Raw genomic sequence first — 6,835 nt, forward strand, 5'->3', positions numbered from 1 at the left:
GAATGGGTCCTCTTTCATTCAATCTTTAAGATTAACACCGCAAAATAGAAAATGATAGCGGCAGCCGAAATAGCTCAGTTGGGAGAGCATTAGACTGAAAACACAGAAGGTTCCCCTCATCCTCAAACAGAGCGAAGAGCCTACGTTTCTCTGTCAAAGCATCAGCAGCCAATTGTGGCTCTTGAAGGTTTCAAAGATAGTGATCTTCGAGGGTAAAAACTGGGGACCCCATGATTTTCTCCAAACTCTCGAAGTTATTTACAGAAGTAGATGTGTTGTAGTCATGTAAAATTATATATGAAATGTAATTAAGTTGCATTAAACTGAATAATTGTTGGTATGCTGTATTAGCACCACGCCCAAGAGGGAAGGATTACCATTCTAACCTAAATATACAACAGTAATCCCAAGAGAGCAGCTCCTTCCCTCCCTGTACCATGAGAAAGTCAAAACAAAACTAAGGCCTGTGGTGAACACTTCCAGAACTGTTGGGTCCTTTGCCTGGACAGACCTCCCCACCTCCCCACAGAATCATATGCACACTGTTGTGTGGAAACAAAGAATGAGCCATGGGTGCTAGAACAGAAAAACAGGAGGCAGGAAGTGTTCCTGCCTTGTGTTTGCTACCTTGTGTTCTTTGACCCCCATGTTATTGTTGCATGTTATTGATGCACTTGCTGAGAGCTTCCGCCTACCCCCAGCCCCAGGCTCCATGCTGAAGGGGATAAATAGGGAAGGAGAGAAGAATAAAGTGTGCCTTTGCTTGCTGACCAAGGAGTGTGTGCTTTAATCCTGACGTCCTTCGCTCAGACCATCTCTGCTGTCGTGCTGGCGCGGCACAGAACTATGTAAAGATAAATTCGGTAATAATTGATTCATTTTCAAGACAAGATATAAACTGTCTGCTCTGATATTCATTCATTTGTTTGAAAGCATTCAATAAGCAGTAAGACTAAGGGATTGGTGGGAAGCACCACTAATTAGAGAGAGCGGGGATAGGTCCCCCAAAAAATATAAGACATGCACTCTAGCCCTTGGTCAATCCAGAGAAGGAGAAAATGGCCACCAAGCGTTTTGAATCTCACTTAAAAACTGCAGACAAATAACATTTTTGTTATTCTATATATTTTAAGTACCATTCATCAAATAACCAACATGTGAGCCTCCCTCTTCCAAACCTATAGGGAAACATAATTAAAATTGGTTGTGTACAGGTAAAGTTTCTTTTGTAAGTTGTCTCTTTATAAAAAGGTAAACGTATGGCTTCTGAGACCAGTTCTCACATAGCAGCTTATTTAGAAAGGGACCTGCCCATCAATACACTCACCATGCCCTCCACAGCAAGGGTGCAGAGCAGCTGAAGTGCTCGCTACTTACAGTCTGACTGGGAAACTGAAAGCAAGCGAAAAAGAGAAGGATGGGGAGCAGAAGCAGATGCATCTGACAACAACTGTGAGGGAGCAGAGTCCAGACAGAGCAAGCTGGGGAGCCCCGTGCTGGTAGCAGAAAACTAAGGCGCCCATGTGGAGCAGGAAGAAGTGAGAGCAGAGAAGGGGCCACAGGATGTGGGGGTGATTTGTTCTGGAACAGGCCCATTTGTCTAGTTGGTTTGCACAGTTGGAGGGTGCTGTGGAGACACCGAGGGTGCGGCTACCCCTGCACACACATGCCAAAGGTATGCCACTAAGGGCTTGGGAAGATAAAGGGCTTTAATGTTGAGCTGGGTCAAAAGAAGGTAGGAACCCCAAGACTCAATTGTATGAAAAGCTGGTGGGCTGTGCTTGTATTAGACATTGGGGAAGGAGGACTTGGAAGAGTTAAATGTCATGGGCCAGGGGCATAGGAATGCAAGGTGGGCATATAACTGGGCAAAACAGGTGGGCACAGAAGAGCAGAGCTGGCTGAAGGCCACCAGCAGGGCTGGCTCTTGTCTGTATGCGGGCAGTAGTCACATGTTCCTGAAAGATGGACGCCTCACGGGCCAGTGGCTGGCCCTGGATTGTGATGGACCTGGATTGCCAGGTTTTCCTTATCTGGAGAAGCAAGAATACTCGGGAAGAACATACTAGTCTCGGTATTGTCACAAAGGGCTCATACGTTATCTTATTTAATTGGATAGGCTGGAAAACAGGAAGCAGTTAGACTTGGTCAACAGAAAGAATGCAGGCCTAGTTTGGGGGTGTGTTGGGAGGAGGAGGCGATGATTTCCAGGACATTTAAGCCAGAACATGGAACTCAATAACTCAAGTCATCAGTGAAGACAAATAAGAAAATGATACCCAAAGATGTGTGAACTTTAGCTACAGATAAGAACTACATTGTTCCTTTGAATGTGATCCACATAGGGAAGTTTCTAGAGAGGACAAAAGAGAAAGCCAAAGCTGGGTCCTCCATCAAGGCATCCGAACACATAAATGCTCAACTCCAGGGACTGGACTGGGACTATTATCGTGGCTGTGCAGGGCATTTATCCAGGACCAGGAAGCGGCCAGCCTCCTGTCAGAGGACAGCCATACCAGACGAGACTTGCTCTAGGAGGCAATGCTGATGTCCACGCAGAGGAGTAGTGGTAAATTCTTGCTCCCTCTGTCACCAGTCATCCTCTGCTATTTCTACGTCCTGCTCCTTCCACTTGACTTCTGTTTACCAGACACTCCACAGAATGACTGCACCATCTCTGATAAGGGTTCAAAGCCTGGCATGTAATGTGTTTCCATATGTGCTAAAAACTTTTTTTAACCAATTCTGGATGTTTCATATAAATAGAAACATACAATATGTGCCCTGGTGTGGCTCCTCTCAGTGTAGCATTGAAGGTACACAGACACTGCAGTCAGTATTAGTATTTTGTTCCTTTTCGGGGCTGAATAATATTCCATTGTGTATATGGACACCACTATTTGTCTATTCAGCTACTGATGGAAATTTGGATCATTTCCACCCTTTGTTTATAATGCTTAGTGCTGCTATCCATGGAGACAGAAAGCACATTGGTGGTTAAAGAGTCTGAGGGAATAGGAAGATTAGAAGTGACTGCTTAATAGACTGGGTTTTCTATTGAGGTGATGAAAATGGTTTAGAACTGGGTAGTTATGTTGGTTTTACAGCCTTATGAAGGTACATACTTTTTTAAACAGTTAATCTGTGTTACTAAATATGACTTTTTTTTTTAATCTCCAAGCAAAGACTCTGATAACCTGCTTAACATGGGACAAACTACACATGGGAAGTGTCTCCTACTGCTAAGTAGATCACCTGCAACATAGGAAGTACCCTTTCCAGCCAAAGGCAGGCGCTAGCCCCTCTGTGAAGCTTGTTAGGGCACTAAAAACACAATATCCCCATCCAGAAAGTTTCCCCACAAAAGTAGTAAAAAAAGAAAATACTTTGGGCCCTCCCTGGTAGTGCAGTGGGTTAAAGCACAGCACTATGAAGCTGTCAGCAGACTCTGCAGCACAAGTTTGATCCCAGCCAGGGAGCTCACCCACAAGGCGCAGCAGGCTTCTCCTAGACATCTCACTTGCTGCTCCCCCAAACAGTGTATTTCAGTAGATCTGCCTGTTCTGCTCCCTACTCTGTCTCTGGTAAATCTTCTTCCCCTCCCCCCACCGCCCGCTCACCTCTGGCCTGTACTCCAATTCTTGTATACATAAATAAATAAAATCTAAAAAAGAAAACACTTTCCATTAGTGGATAAACATTGCACCAGAAGGTGATCCCATCAGAGTCAATCCCCTGGAAGAAAACAACACAGAAAGAAATCTCCCCCTTTCATCCAGCCAGGCACACGCATTCCAGCCCACCCCTGCTCTACAGGTGTCCAGTGACGAGTCCCCAAGGAAGGGACTTCCCGCACCATTGCCACAGGCAGTTCATCCAAAATTACCTGGTGGTGGCGTCCCCACCTGTGCTAGCCAACAGGCTTTCTACAAAGGAGCCATCACCCTCTCTAGAACAGGTGGGCTCCCCTTCCCCAGACACGGAGACAGGCATTCTGTTTCCCTTGACTGTTTACCTTCCAAAGTACCTTCCCTAGGACCTGGAGAAAACCAGTCCTCCATCATAAAGTCAGCCAAAGTCTTACTTAACTTTTAAAAAGAATTACTTAGTTTTCAAAGAGATAAAGAATGTGCATGTCTACTAAAGCAAATGTTCTAAGGGTAGGGAGTGTGGAGGTGTGTCAGTCCTTACTTTCCATTGGAAGATTTAAGCCTCTTACTTTTAATTTGTATCTGCCCTTACAAGTCTTCTCTGATCCCCTCAGCAAAGAGTAATTACTCCCTCGTTAGAGATGCCTCTTGTGGTGCTTCCCACTTTCTACTTTGTCCCGAAGCGATTTCCATTGGATCCGGTCTGTTTCCTTTCTGCATCCTTTGTGGGGCGCAGCACGTTGCCCAGAACCCCCACTCAGAAATGACTCCAGGCAACAGAGAGCTCCTACGAAATGGAATTGTTCTGGCTCTTGACTGTCTCATTGTCAGTACCCGGATTATGAGCTTGCCCTTTGCGTTGTAACATGTTCCCACTGGGAGAACTCAAGAGGTGTAACTATCTCACAACTCGATCTACAATTACCGCAAGATAAAAAGTTTAATGAAAAATGTAAAAGGCCCTTGAAGGAATAAACACATGTGCATTATTAACCATCAATACCAGCTATAGTACTTTAAAAAGAAATATGGTCTCAGTTAAAGAGAAGGAAATTCGTAACTGTACTCAGGAGCAGAGTTGAGCAGAATGAAGGGAAACGATGGGAAATTTCTCTCAAGGTACTACAAACTGCTGTGCATGGCAAATCACCTGTGAGAACAGCCTAAGTGAAAATGTTTAAACAAAATTTAAAAATTTAAGACAGAGAGAAAAAGAAGACAACTGATATAAAATCCACGAAAGGATAAATACAAATACAAGGGATTAAGTTGAGAATAAAGGGGGGGAGGGGGGATGACTATCATCAGTCTATCTAGACCACTTAGTACAGGACAGCAAGGCCATCGTCTTCCTCAGGAAAACCAGCATTTCAAAGACAGGAGGAGCTAAAAGAAACCTGTCAAATGGACTTGGTGTCCATCAGTGACCTCTCTTCCAGCAATCAGAAAAGAATGACAAAGGCTGAGATGGGACTGTACAGTGGTCAGAGGCTGAGACTTCATTAAGATTCATCCAGACCAACAGAGGGAGGGACAGAAAAGGAATCCCTGAATAGTTTTATTTAGGGCTTATAGTCTACAAAGCTAATGTTTTAATGAGATGAAATTGTGCTACACTGAAATTGTAATTGTTCTTCAAAAGTGGCCTCACCTTGGGCCCTCCCTGGTGGCGCAGCGGGTTAAAGCACAGCCCTGAGAATCTAAAGCCGCTTCCGCAAGAGTTCGATTCCCGCCTGCCCCGGAGGTGACCACATGGCGTGGCAGACCTCTCCTGACGCACCCGCTGCTCCCCTCAGCAGTGTACCTCATCGATCTGCCTGTTCTGTTCCCCACTCTGTCTCTGGTGAATCCTCTCACCGCCCCTGAGCCTCTGGCCTGTACCCCAGTTCTGTATGCACAAATAAATAAATCTTTAAAAAAAAAAAAAAGTGGCCTCACCTTCTGTTTTATTTTAGAGCGTGAAACAACTGTGTGTAGGCACAAGGTAGGAAGGGGGAAAGCTATGGAAGATGTCTGAGAAAGTGGGACCCAAAGACAAACTCCTTGACTAGAGAAATAGCCCTGCTCTTCTGCCCTTGACTTACAGGGCAGGGAGTGAGTGTGCCAGGAGTGCCCACATGTGCCCTGCCTGGTCACTGCTTGTGAAATGGGTGTACCGGGCATAGGAACCGCGTGCCCATTTTGCTCAGGTTCCTTGAAACATGCTGGGAAATGCTGACGAACACGTCCCAACACAAGTCTCTGTGTCTAGTCATATTAACAGACAACAACAGATTAAATCCTATCGTGTGGAGGCATGCGTCTGGGTAGAAAAATCAGCCATAGGATAGATAAAGAGAGGACAAAGAGAAGTAAGGCCTGTTGCTTATAATATTATTTTTAATTTTATAAAATAAATTTTTTTTAAAGATTTATTTATTTATTCATACAGAACTGGGGTACAGGCCAGAGGCTCAGGGGCGGTGAGAGGCTTCACCAGAGACAGAGTGGGGAGCAGAACAGGCAGATCGACGAAGTACACTGCTGAGGGGAGCAGCGGGCGGGTCAGGAGAGGTCTGGCTCGCCATGTGGTCACCTCCGGGGCAGGCGGGAATCGAACTCATGCGTAAATGGCTTCAGATTCTCAGTGCTGTGCTTTAACCCGCTGCGCCACCAGGGAGGGCCATAAAATAAATTTTAAAAGTACAAAAAAAATCTGTCTTGGTGGCTAGAACACATCTACAATCCTATTAAAATGCATGATCTGTTTTTTAAAAAATCTCAATATCCTAATCTACTAAAGAAAATATACCTAGTAAATAAAATAATACCCAATTTCTATGGGATTACCCCCCAAATTAAAAGATCAGTGGGACTGATATGTCTGGCTAAGAGATTGATATTTACAGTGGCTCTTTAATATAAATTTGGAGAGCCATCCGTCCTCTCTTTTAGAATAAAAGGTGATCACAACATTTATGTCTAAGACAAAACAGTACATGGATTAAGACATGTGACCTTCAAATACAACAAAATTGGTCCTTTGTTGTTGTTGTTGTTTTAAGATTTATTTATTTATGCGTACAAGAGCTGTGGTACAGACCAGAGGCACAGAGGTTGAAAAGATTCACCAGAGACAGAACAGGGAGCAGAACAGCTGGATTGACTGAAAAGCACTGCAGAGCGGAGCAGCGGGCAGGACAGGC

This window comes from Condylura cristata, unplaced genomic scaffold (genome assembly GCF_000260355.1).
Source record: "Condylura cristata isolate star-nosed mole 26May11 unplaced genomic scaffold, ConCri1.0 scaffold00017, whole genome shotgun sequence".
Lineage (NCBI taxonomy): Eukaryota > Metazoa > Chordata > Mammalia > Eulipotyphla > Talpidae > Condylura > Condylura cristata.